This window comes from Gymnoscopelus microlampas, assembly GCF_963454915.1.
Source record: "Gymnoscopelus microlampas genome assembly, chromosome: 17".
In the NCBI taxonomy this organism is placed as follows: domain Eukaryota; kingdom Metazoa; phylum Chordata; class Actinopteri; order Myctophiformes; family Myctophidae; genus Gymnoscopelus; species Gymnoscopelus microlampas.
The window spans coordinates 46,384,375-46,397,782 of NC_139954.1; positions in this window are offsets into that span (position 1 = coordinate 46,384,375).

Below are 13,408 nucleotides of genomic sequence, written 5' to 3' on the forward strand. Positions count from 1 at the left end.
CGAGGCGTTGTGGGCTTGTAGATCGGCTATTGTTGGCTAAAGTTCTCCTCAGAAAAGGGATGCTAGGTTTCGAGTGGTTATGGTAAAAAGCAAAATCATAATCACATAAAGAATTGGCGGACCCCCTGTAGTAACTCTGAGGACCCCCTAGGGGTCCCGGACCCCCTGTTGATGACCCCTGCTGTAAACTGAAAAAGGGCACTTCTGGTCAAGAGGGCAAAGGGCAGGTGCTCTAGCGCCACCTAGAGTCTATCTGTGCACGTCCCTGATTAAACACGTCTATGGGGATTCAGAATGGGGGTGGAAAACCGGGAAACCAGTTAGGATGTGTAAATTACGTCAGACTTCGGTGCTCTATATCTAAAGAGTGAACGAAGCAACTTAAACACCGTCTGTGGTGAAACACAGAAGACTGATTAGACGAGGAAATTACCCCAAACATGTTGTAAAGTGAATTATCCCTTTAAACCATTTAGACCGGGAAATCATTTTTAGATTTCTTTGGCTTTTAAAAAAATAGCAGATGTACAAGCTCGTAGTGCGGCACTACGAGCTTGTACATCTGCTATTTTTTTGAACAATCGTGAACATTTGTGCAAAAAATGTCTTCTAAATCCTAACCGTTTTTTGAAAAAACTTATGTTGCTGTAATATCAGTGGTGCTCCAACTTTTTCATGTCAAGGACCCCTAAAATGATGCTCAAAGCATGTTGTTCCAGGGACCCCCCCCCTTCCCAGAAGCACAGATCAGAGTTCAAAATTATCGTTTTAAAACATATATATATTCAAAGATTTGCACAAAAAAAAAATCACGATTTTTAAAAAATAGCCCAAAGAAATCTTAAAATGACACAGATGTGCTCCCGGTCTTAAAGGGTCTACTGGCCCCTGATAATCGGACGGACGGACAGACGGAGACTGAAGAGGCCGGGTCATAATATGAACTGTTCTGGGATCAGCTCCCAGGAACGTGGCGGAGCCAAACCGCCCTTAGCGGACGACAACGAGACGCTTTTCTTCTTCACACTTGGCTGTAAAGAAAATGTTCTATTCATGTTTTGTTAAAGGAAGACTTCACCCATTTTCAACCTGTCTTCATATAATTGGTCCTCACTAATGCTCATTAATAATATGGCACCATTTTTGTCTGCTCAGTCTGTGTCTCAGAGGAGGGCCGTGGACAGTTCAGAAACCCGCCTACCGGTGGACATCATCGATGGGGAATCCAAGCCAATGGGGCGTAGCAGTGGCGGCCATGTTCTGGTTCCACTCCAAAATAGTCAATGCATTTTCCCCATTGACATTTCCAAAAATATTTATATCAATTAATTTAAGCGTAGAATCAAGCCATCCAGGGTCCTGGTGAATCATAAAACATTTTTTTCTGTGATTCTTTTTTATTTTATATTTAACTCATTCAATGCCAATGACGTCTTTTGACGGCTGTTTTCAGTTGGTTAATTGTGCCAATGACGTCTTTTGACGTCTCCTAAAAAAAAATTTTTTTTTTCAAAATAAATTTTTTAATTTTTTTTTTTTTTTTTTTTTTCTCAAAGGAACTAGGAGAAAACGATTTTCAAAAACGTATTGCTCCATCCACTTCAATGTTAAAAAGGAAACGGAGAAAAAAACAACATTTTTCCTACCATTGTAAACCCTGTATTTCTGAGTGTGGCATGGCACTTTCAAACATCAAAAACAAATGTCAACGAGGTCACAATGACCTCGTTGAAATTTGTGAAACCACACCTGAAGTGACTCAGTGATTAGCAACCATCAGGGGATCAATCACACTGAAGACAAACATTCTGTGACCAATTGAAAAGGTAAAATAATAGCCTTTTTCATGGCACAGGGATCAACAAGCTTGAAAAAGCCTGGCACTGAATGAGTTAATTATATGATATACTATATTGAATAAATACCCTTTGTTTTGCCGTTTTCAAAAATGTTTTTTCACAGAATCAAACGTTTTATGGTCATGATTCACCAGGACTCTGGATGGCTTGATTCTAGGCTTAAAATAATTGATATAAATATTTTTGGAAATGTCAATGGGAAAAATGCATTGACTATTTTGGATTGGAACCAGAAAATGGCCGCCACTGCTATGCCCTATAGAAACTACAGGCTTTCTATTCCTGGAAAGGTATCATGCTATAATGGAAGCCATTGTTCTCGCCTTAATACAAATTGAAATAAAGTCATTGAAATATTGAAGAGGTAAAAACACATTCGTAACGATGATGTCACTAGTAGACGGGTTTCTGAATTGTCCACAGCCCTCCCTTGAGACAGACTGAGTAGAAAGAAATGACACCTTTATCGGGCGCATTAGTGAGGATCTATTACATGAAGACAGGTTGAAAGTGGGTGAAGTCGTCCTTTAATGTTCATAATGTTTAGAACCACGCCCGCTCCTTTCCCTTCTGCTTTCTCTACTGTCAATCAATCAATCAATCACTGTCTCTGTCTTACGGGGCTGGGAGATCTATCCATCTGATATCAGTATTGTCTTACCAAAGCTAAATAAAAACCTAAAACTATGACTAAATACACTGACAATGAGCAGCACTGACCTTATTGGGCTAATGGTGTTAAATATGACAAACTGTAGAGACGCTGCAGTGACATCAACATAACATCCTTTGTTTTCATGCTAAAGAAACGTAATGCCTCCCTTTTTTCCCATTGCTAGGAATTCTTTATGGCCAGAGAGTTGATTTCCCCCCTTTTGACAACAATATGACCAATCTGATGCTATGAAAAATAGCAGCTATACAAGCTATGTGCCTGTATAGCTGCTATTTTTGAATGGCCAACAAAATCTTAAATTGACAGAGATGCGTTCCCGGTCTTAATGTTTTAACCCATTAAGATCTGAAGCCGATTCTACAAATGTCTTCTAAATCTAAAATAAAAAACTTTTTTTTTTTAAATAATATAAAAAAAAAAAATGTTCACGATTTTTCAAAAATAGCAGATCTACAAGCTCATAGCGTGGCACCGAGTGCTTGTATAGCTTGTATATCTGAGCTTGATATCTGAGCTTGTATATCTGCTATTTTTTGATAGCCAAAGAACTCTAAAGTGACACAGATGCGTTCCAGGTCTTAATGTTTTAAAGAGATTCCTATAAGCAAATCATTTTGAATAGGTATAGTAGGCATCCAGTTCCAGTAGGAGACACAAAGGAGACTCCTACCGGAACCGCTGCCGGTCATGAAATGATTGGCTCAGGAATGTGACACAAAAAATAAAAAAGAATATCCACAAATTCACACAGTGGTGCTTTGTGTGACAGACGGAGGACAACACCTCTAGTATAATCACCTCTAGGGCTGATTATAGACCTGCTGGCGCTCAGCGCCTGGCCATTAGACCTGTTGTTAGGCTCTATTAGGGCCATGTGCCTGCCCGGACTGGCCGCACGCACACACACACACACACACACACACACACACACACACACACACATACACACACACACACACATACACACACATACACGCACACGCACACAGGACACAGGACACTGAGCAGTGGTGAAAAAAGTACTCAAATGTTTTACTTAAGTAAAAGTGTCAATACTGCAATATAGAAATACTCCTTTACAAGTAAAAATACTGAATTCAAAATGTACTTGAGTAAAAGTACAAAAGTATTGGCATCAAAATGTACTTAAATGTAAAAGTACTCACTGTGCAGAATGTCCCATTTCCAATCTTCAAATGTATAAAAAATCTTTTGAAGATAGCCGATCTACAAGCTCACATTGTGAGGTTGTAGATCGGCTATTTTCAAATGGCCGAAATGTGTATATATACAGGGCTGAAGTGGTTAAAGTATGAGGTTAAGGTCGTTTTAGGACGACGGTTCCATTTCTCAATGGAGAGGTTGCGCGATGGACTGGAGAGGAGAAGGACCGATGTTTCCTTTTTGCTTGATATTGTTTGATGGCGAAACAATCATGACTGATACACATGAAAGAATACCCTTCACAGCCAAAAGACCATTTAAATTGTAAATTGGAATCGAGATTTTTTGTTTGTTTGCTATTTGTGAATTGCAATCCTGAAAAGTAACATTTGTGCATTTAATTTCAAATGCTTTTAGTTAAACTTATGTTAACTTTACAAACTTAAATACAAATACATTGGACATAAAAAAGACCAATATCATGTTAATACTAGTCATTAAGCTGCTACAGAGTGAAGTAATTAAAGCGGATCATGTTGCATGTTTGGTATTGTAACGGCTGAAATCAATAATATATATCACTATTCTGATATTAACCTGTGGGCCGCATTAAGTGAAGGTAGGGGTCGCCAGTTGCCTATGGCCTAACCCCTAACCTGGTGTCACCAGTCTTTCCACCGCGGAGGAAAGCCTGGTGTTCATTTTAGAACTGAGCCGTGGGATCTGGTTTATCCGGGGGGGAGGGGGGGGTCCTGTTCCGGAGGTTTACTTCCGGTTGGCGTCACACTGTTTTTGTTCCCCACAGAATTAATGTTAGTTTTAGTTCAATTAGTTTAGTCTTTTTTCCACAGATTTTGTCCAAACATCACGCACATCGGTACATGTGATCTCTATAGACGCACAACGGCGATCAACCGGGAGATGCAGCGTAGCCGAGAACGTGGAACCAAGGAGTCACCTAGCTGTTTTCACCGGAGCAGAGACCTTGATGCACCGCTACAAACCTACGGTTCGTTCCAGGGCCAGGGTCCCAGCAGAGACCGTGATGGGACCATTAGCAGAGGCCGTGCTGGGACCTCCGCGCCCCATCCCCCCCCAACCCCCCAACCCCCCAACCCCCCCCAACCCCCACTGCTGGCTGCCCACGACGGAACAATGGCTTTGATGGACACTACACCCCCCTCCCCCCCGAGACTGCTCCTAAACATCTCTCAGTGGATAAACACCTATCCATTGAAAAAATGATCAAATCGTTTGGCGTTGGCTTGCACATGATACATCTTAATGTGAATTCTCTAGCAGGAGACAAGCTAACACAAATCAAGCAGATGTTTTATGATGGTAAGGTTGACATTTTAACTTTCTCTGAAACAAAACTTGATCAAGCGATAACTGATTCTGTGATTGAGATTGAAAACTACAAACTCTTCAGGAAAGATAGGAACAGAAACGGGGGTGGTGTTTGCATGTATGTTCATACTGACAATGTCTGCATCCTTCGGGAAGACCTGATGGATGAAAACATTGAAGCTGTGTGGGTCGAGATCATTTTTAAACATGCCAAACCTGTGCTAGTCGGTACCATATACAGACCTCCTAACCAGACTGATTTCTATGATAGACTTGATGAATGCTTAGCTAAAGTGGACCATGCGGAGACGATTCTTCTTGGTGATTTTAACACTGACATACTCCGCAAGGAAGCGTCAGTGTATAAGTCATTCAAGGCGTGTTGTGATCGGCATTCACTCCACCAGCTGATCACTCAGCCCACAAGGCTGTGTGGTTCCTCTCAAACTACCATAGATCTCATTCTAACAACGGACAAGGAAAAAATCCTAAATAGTGGTGTTTCCACCTGTGGCATATCTGATCACAACATGATCTTCTGCACCAGAAAGAAACGTAAACCTAAGACCGGTTACCACAAAACAGTCACAATCAGAGACCTCAAAAATTATAAGAGTGAGGACTTAGATCACAGACTGGAGGAACAGGATTGGTCCGACGTTCTAAACAGCACACAGGTAGACGAATCCTGGCTTTGTTTCAAAACCAAATTCATTCAAATTTTGGACAGTGTGGCTCCCATGAAAACCATCAGGGTCAAAACCCGCTCGGTACCATGGATGAATTCGGACATCCTTACTGCCATGAAAGTCAGAGACAAAAAGTGTTCTGAGCTTCATAAAAGTAGGATCAAACTAGCCAAATGTTTTAACAAAGGTCTCGAATCCCACGTAGCTAAACTTGAAAAGGAAAAAAACAAGCTAAGAAACAAGGTAAATAGCATGCTCCTGTTAGCAGAAAAAAGCTACCTCGATGACAAGATTGAGGAAAATCAAAAAAAAACACGAGAGCTTTGGAGGCTACTCAAGAACCTCCTAGGCTGCAGCAAAAAATTGAAAACCAGGCTTTCAAACTTAAGCCTCAAGGTGAATGACACTCTCATTTCATCCAAACACGAAGTGAGTAAAATCCTCAACATATTCTTCACGACCGTAGCCTCAGATTTGGTTGAAAAACTTCCTCCACACTCTGGGAGATATGGTGAGGAGTATGTTGTCTCATTTTACGAAAAACAGGGTGTTTGCAAAGATGACTTTAAACTCTCCCCTGTGAAAACAGAAGAGGTGTTTAAAAAATTGAGTGCTCTTCATCAACACAGAGCCACAGGCCTCGACAATATCCCCCCCAAATTTCTAAAAGACTCAGCCGCCTCCATTGCTCCAATCATTACCCACATATTCAACCTCTCCACCACACAGGGACAGGTCCCCAACGACTTCAAAAAAGCAAGGGTGACCCCTCTGTTCAAAAAAGGAAACCAATTAGACCCTGGCAACTACCGCCCTATTTCTATTCTAAGCTCCATCTCGAAAGTCATGGAAAAAATAGTCTATGAACAGGTCGACAAGTATCTTGCCGAGAAAAATCTAATCTACAAATTCCAATCTGGCTTCAGAACAAACCACTCCACTGACACATGCCTTCTCTATTTGAACGACTCTATCAAACAAGAGATTGAAAAGGGCAAATATTGCGGCATGGTCATGCTGGACCTCCAGAAGGCTTTTGACACCGTTAATCACCCGATTATGATCAATAAGCTCAGAGCAATAGGTTTTGATGACACGTCAGTGAACTGGATGAGATCCTACCTGGAAGGGAGGGAGCAAGTGGTGGAAGTAAACGGCACCCAGTCCCCCCCCCTCCCAGTGACTTGTGGTGTTCCCCAAGGAAGTATACTAGGACCCTTACTGTTCCTGATATATGTGAATGACATGTCGTCAGCCTGCGACTGCAACCTGTTCCTGTTCGCAGATGACTCGGCCCTGCTAGTCTCGGACAGGGACAGGCTGCAGGTTGAGAAAACTCTCAGCTCTGAACTCAACAAGATCTGCATCTGGCTCTCCGACAACAAGCTCTCATTACACCTGGGCAAAACGGAATGCATCCTCTTTGGGTCCACTCCTAACCTCAGAAAGGCAGAGAGCTTCACGATCAAAGCGGGTGATGATATCATCAAAAGAAAAAACGAAATTACCTACCTGGGCTCTATCTTGGAGGCTGACCTCTCTGGTGACAAAAATGCTGAAAAAACGATCAAAACGGTCCACAAAAAAACACGCTATCTGCGGAGTATTGATCGTAAAGTCAGTAAGAAGACTCTGAAGACTCTTGCAGTGGCCCTCATACAAGGTCATTACGATTATGCATGTACTTCATGGTATCACAACACCACCAAGGCCTTAAAAACAAGGCTCCAAACATCCCAAAACAAACTTGTAAGGCTACTTCTTGGCCTCAACTACAAAATCCATCTAACCCCTGATCATTTTGATAGGATTGGATGGCTTAGGGTTGCGGACAGAGTACAGCAACTTGCTATGGGCCTGGTCTTCAAGATATATCACAACATTGGGATCCCCCTGTATTTAGACAACTTTAGTTACTAGTTACTTTGCAGATATAAATGATGACATTATAAAACATACATTAACCACTTTAGCCCTATTGTATACCTAGGCTATTTGAAAATAGCCGCAAGCTCACAACGCGTCGCATCACGACGCGTTGTGAGCTTGTAGATCTGCTATTTTCAAGCATCGTAGTACTTTTTACTTTTGGTACTTTTAAGTTCATTTTGATACCAATACTGTCGTACTTTTACTCAGGTAACATTTTTAATTCTGGACTTTTACAGTACTTTGTAACAGACTATTTCTACCTTGCAGTATTGATACTTTTACTCAAGTAAAACCTTATTGTCTCCGCCAGGCCGAAAGGCATGGCGAGAGAGTATGTTTTACCCCTTGTCCGTCCGTCCGTGTGTCCTGTCCGTGTGTTACCAGCTAATCTCCGGCACCGTTGGCCTGGTCGCTGCCAAACTGTGCACACGCACTCCCTGGATGCCAATTCAGAACCTCTGCCCCAAATTCTTCACATGGGCCTCCTGTCATAGCACCACCAGGAGGCCGATTTGTGCAAAACCCATTATTTCCCATTACTGATACAGATTCTATCCAAACGTCATGCAAATCGGTACACAATATCTCTATAGTCATGTGATCAAATCGTGAACGCAGCTTGCGATTTCCGTGAAATTTCACACGCACATTCCCACTAGGCCGAGGAAGAAATGCCACCCTTTTCACATTGGCCTGTTATAGGGCCACCAGCAGGTCTAATTTAGCAAAACACATTTTTGGAACAAAATGCCTCAAATCATGAATGCAGTGTCCGATTGCCGTGAAAGGCCTAAGAAGAGACGTCCACCCTTTTCACATTGGCCTATTATAGCGCCACCAGGAGGCCACGATAATTAATGTACCTGACCTGGCGGAGACCTGTGCTCCGAGGAGCACTTTTTCTAGTTTGAGTATACTTTTTTTTACCCACCACTGACAATAGCCTACCTGACCTGGCGGAGACCTGGCCTGGAGCGCTCCGTGAGTTCAGGCTGTGTGAGGACACATACAGTACGTACAGTAGCAGATGGTTCAGGGTTCGACAGGTCCTGACATGTAGATCTGCACTCACATATCAAAGAGGAGGGGGGGTGGGGGCAGGGGGGGGCGTAAGATCCATGTCTCAACAACAGCTTTAAACTTTTCAAACCGGGAACGCATTTTTGTGTAACCACTTGTGAACCTTTTCGTGCCGCGCTGAGCTTGTAGATCTTTTTTTTTTTTTTTTAATCGTGAACATGTGTGCAAATCTTCGAATGTGTATATATATTTTTTAAAGTGAACATTTTTAACTCAAATATTTGCTCCCCGGGGTCCCTGGAACATGTTTTGAGATGGGGGGTGGGGGTCCGCGGACAAGTACATATAATGTTGGGGGTCCTTGACATCTTAATGGGTTAAAAGAATCGACACCATCAGTACCTGTCACGCTGTGTGTGTGTGTGTGTGTGTGTGTGTGTGTGTGTGTGCGTGTGCGCTGCACGCCTTCCAGCTTTTATCCCACAATTTTCTAACCCATTTTTTTCACCCAGTGCCGATTGCCTATGTAATCCTGGGCGCTACTCTCCCTCTACCGGCCTAGGGAGAGCCCAGAACTGAACTCATGCTTCCTTCCTTCAATGCATGAGGAGTGAGCAGGCCGCTCCTCATCACCTGACAGGGGGGAGTTTCCCCGGTAGGAACACGTTATTCCAACCAGTTCATTTCCCCTTCATCAGGCGCCCCGGCTGACCAGGGGGAGGCAGTATAGACACGCCGCCCACAGCGTCTCCGGCGAACACAGGACCTTCTAGATGCGAGGTGACAGCGCTACCGACTGCGCCACCGTGCCCCCTGTGTGTATGTATGTATGTGTGTGTGTGTGTGTGTGTGTATATATATATATATATATATAGGGCTGAAGTGGTTAGTGTATGTTTTTGTAATACTCACTACCTACTGTACACAGAAATAATTGTAGTGGAGTAAAAAGTGCAATATTTGCCTGTAAAGTAAAGATACCTGCAAATGTGTACTTAACTACAATACTTGACATGTACTTAGTTACTTTCCATCACTGAGCATGATGTTGACAGAATGAATGACAGAATGACGTCACAAGCCTATTAGACTTGCAAGATTCACCGTCGCTCCAATCTGCACCACATCGGGCAACGAACCATGGTCAGGGGTTCAGGTACTAGAATGGTCACACCACAGGGACCCCTGGCGACCACAGCGCCACCACTGCTCCTACAGAGCATTGGTTCTCAAAGTGAAAGCGTCCGGGGTCCGGGGTCCCCCAGGCGTTCTTGGGGGGGATACTTTACCAGGGGGTCCCCAGCAAAATGTGTTAAAGCTTCACAATCATTTCAACCATTTTAACCCTAATGTTATACTTTAGCTATTCAAAAATAGATATACAAGCTCATAGCGCGGCACCGAGTGCCGCGCTATGAGCTTGTAGATCTGCTATTTTTGTAAAATCGTGAAAATGTGTGCAAATCTTTGAGTATATACGTATACTGTATATATATATGTTTTTGGGGCGGTGTAACCGCCCCCTATAAGTGAGTTTTGGACACTGACCAATCCTGCACCGTGATTGGCCAATAGTCTACAACGCAGTCTACACCCCTAACCCTTCAATTGTTAATGCAAATCGATACTTTTGCAAAGTCAGCCAATCACATTACAGCTAGTGTCATCACCACTAACTGTAATGTGATTGGCTGACTTTGCAAATGATACCAGGGGTTTTCAACCGGTGGTAGGTATTGCAGGTGGTCCCTGGCCATGCATAAATAAAAAATCACACCCTGTGTGAAGGTAGCGGCGCCTTTGATACATTTTGTCATCGATATGTGTTTATAATGTGTTTATAGCCACATGTCACGTGAAGCTTGACCAATCACTTTGTTGACGTACGCACCTGACCAATCAGAACGTGTTAGCTTGGCTAACATGTTCAATCAGCCAAGCTAACATGTCCAATGTTAGCTTGGCTGAAGGCACCGATGTCACTTCGAAACATGTAAACAATGTTTCGAAGTGACACACCTATTTATAGGGCTCTATTTCGTCATGCGTCTCGCTAGCCAATCAAAGCACACCCTTTCAACATATTGTCACGTGTCACGTGATGCTTGACCAATGTTAGTTTGGTGGACACATGGACATACATACATACATACGGACACACGGACAAAGCCAGATATAGGAGTGGTTGCCTTCGGCACCACTCAAAAGAAACTTACAGGAGTACTGTATGGTGTGTGTGTGTGTGTGTGTGTGTGTGTGTGTGTGTGTGTGTGTGTGTGTGTGTGTGTGTGTGTGTGTGTGTGTGTGTGTGTGTGTGTGTGTGTGTGTGTGTGTGTGTGTGTGTGATATGAAATGTGAGTTTACCATAATCACAGTAATCCTTAATCATATTCCATCATATTCAAACAAAATCACTGTATTTTATTAGATATTATATTGATATTATAGCTATTTTCTCCAGCTCCCTGTGGTGCATGAACCCCCACCACTATTGTGTGGGGTGGGTCTATGATGGACCCACCACGCACAATAGTGGTGGTCCCCAGGTTGCTCTTAGACAGGATGGTGGTCCCTGGGTCAAAATCTGGGTCAAAATCTGTTGAAAACCCCTGATATATATATATAATTATAATTATATATATATAATTATAATTATATATTATATTAATAATATCATTATTGTTGTCTCCGCCAGGGGACTATGTTTTCACTTTCCGTCCCCGCCCCCCCCCCCCCCCCCCCCCCCCCCTCGGCCAAGCTAACATTGGTCAAGCCTCACGTGACACGTGACAATACGTTGAAAGAGTGTGCTCTGATTGGCTAGTGAGACGCATGACGTATAGCGGCCTATAAATAGATGTGTCACTTTGAAAGAGCACTTTGTCTCTTTCAAAGTGAGGTAAGACAGGAATAATCACGAAATGGCTCAGAAATGGCGGAGCAATACATTATGTAGACACACTGGTGTCATCACAATTCGTAATATAAATATCTTAGACAGGATTAATCAAGAACAGTACTTTCCAGTCACAGTTGATGACACAGTGCAACTAACTCTTATTATGCAAACTGAAGAAGCTAATCATTGTCTGCAAAAACAACTTATGGGCTAACAACTTATTACTAGAGGGCATACCCCGAGAACAGCTTATGGGCTAACAACTTATTACTGGATGCCATACCCCGAGAACTGCAGGATTTGCACCCGTTAGAGGAAAGGTTGGTAAGTCAAGGTATTGCCTTCATGAAACGTGCCAACAAGTTCAAGGCAATCCACAGTAATGCAGTCAATGTGCCATCTGACGTACACACTATCATCAAAGTTCCAATCTTGGAATAAATTCCAATATTTGCTGGCGGAGACTTGTGTTCCGAGGAGCACATTTTCTAGTTATTATTATCATTAGTTTATGATAGAACAGAGGTTATAGTATATACTGTAGTAGTTTATGATAGGCTTGGTTGAATGCTTGATTCTGATTGGTCAATCACCACATTCAGCGGTCTGTTATTTCTTTGTAACACACACACACACACACACACACACACACACACACACACACACACACACACACACACACACACACACACAGTGAAACACTTAGTGAGGGTCTTATCACAGGATCTGTCCTCTCTGAAGGCCTCTCACCTTAAAGCACTGTTTACATTCCTTACACCTCCTGTACACACACACACACACACACACACACACACACACACACACACACACACCCGCACACACTACATGAAAGAGGGAGTGGTCTCTTAGTATTGTCCTCATGCTGTGTGTGTGTGTGTGTGTGTGTGTATATATATATATATATATATATACTGTATATACATGTATGTATGTATGTATGTGTATATACTATATATATATATATATATATATATATATATATATATATATATATATATATATATATATATATATATATATATATATATATATATAGGTATATATATACACACACACACACACACACACGAACACACACGAACACACACACACACACACACACACACACACACACACACACACACACACACACACACACACACACACACACACACACACAACTCTCTCTCTCTCTCTCTCTCTCTCTCTCTCTCTCTCACTGGAAAGCAATTGAATGGACTTGCTTGTGTGTTGAAAGCCAGCTCTCTTTTTAGTTTTGTTTGTTTGTTTGTTTGCGGGACGGGCAGAGTCGTTGATTTATATTCCTTTGTGCGGGACGGGTTTTGGCGGGTTGGGCTCCTGTGCGGGGCGGGTAATAAAAAAAAACCTGACCCGCGCATCACTACCCTACTTAGTTGTGTGCGAAAAATAGCCAATCGGCTATTTTTGGGAAATAGCCAAGTGGCTATTTTCGGAAGAATAAAATGACGTAGTTCTTACTTCTACTGGATTTCTTGACCACTAGACCTTCCCTAACTTTTTAGTGTAGTCTTTATTGTTTCTTTAATGTTTTATTTGTATAAATGTGTCAGTATTTTTAGTCATAGTTTTAGTCATCGTAGCTTATTTTGTACTTAGTTTCCATCAGTGACAAAAGGTAAAGTCTACGTCGTTGTTGTGGTCGACAGAATGAACACTGACTCAAAGCCATGGATGTTAACATGTCTAAATCGGACCGCTTGTGTTCTGAAACATTCCGTATTGTTTAGTAAAACACTCTTAATCCCGTCTGTGTCTGAATTTACCTGAATTTCACTCA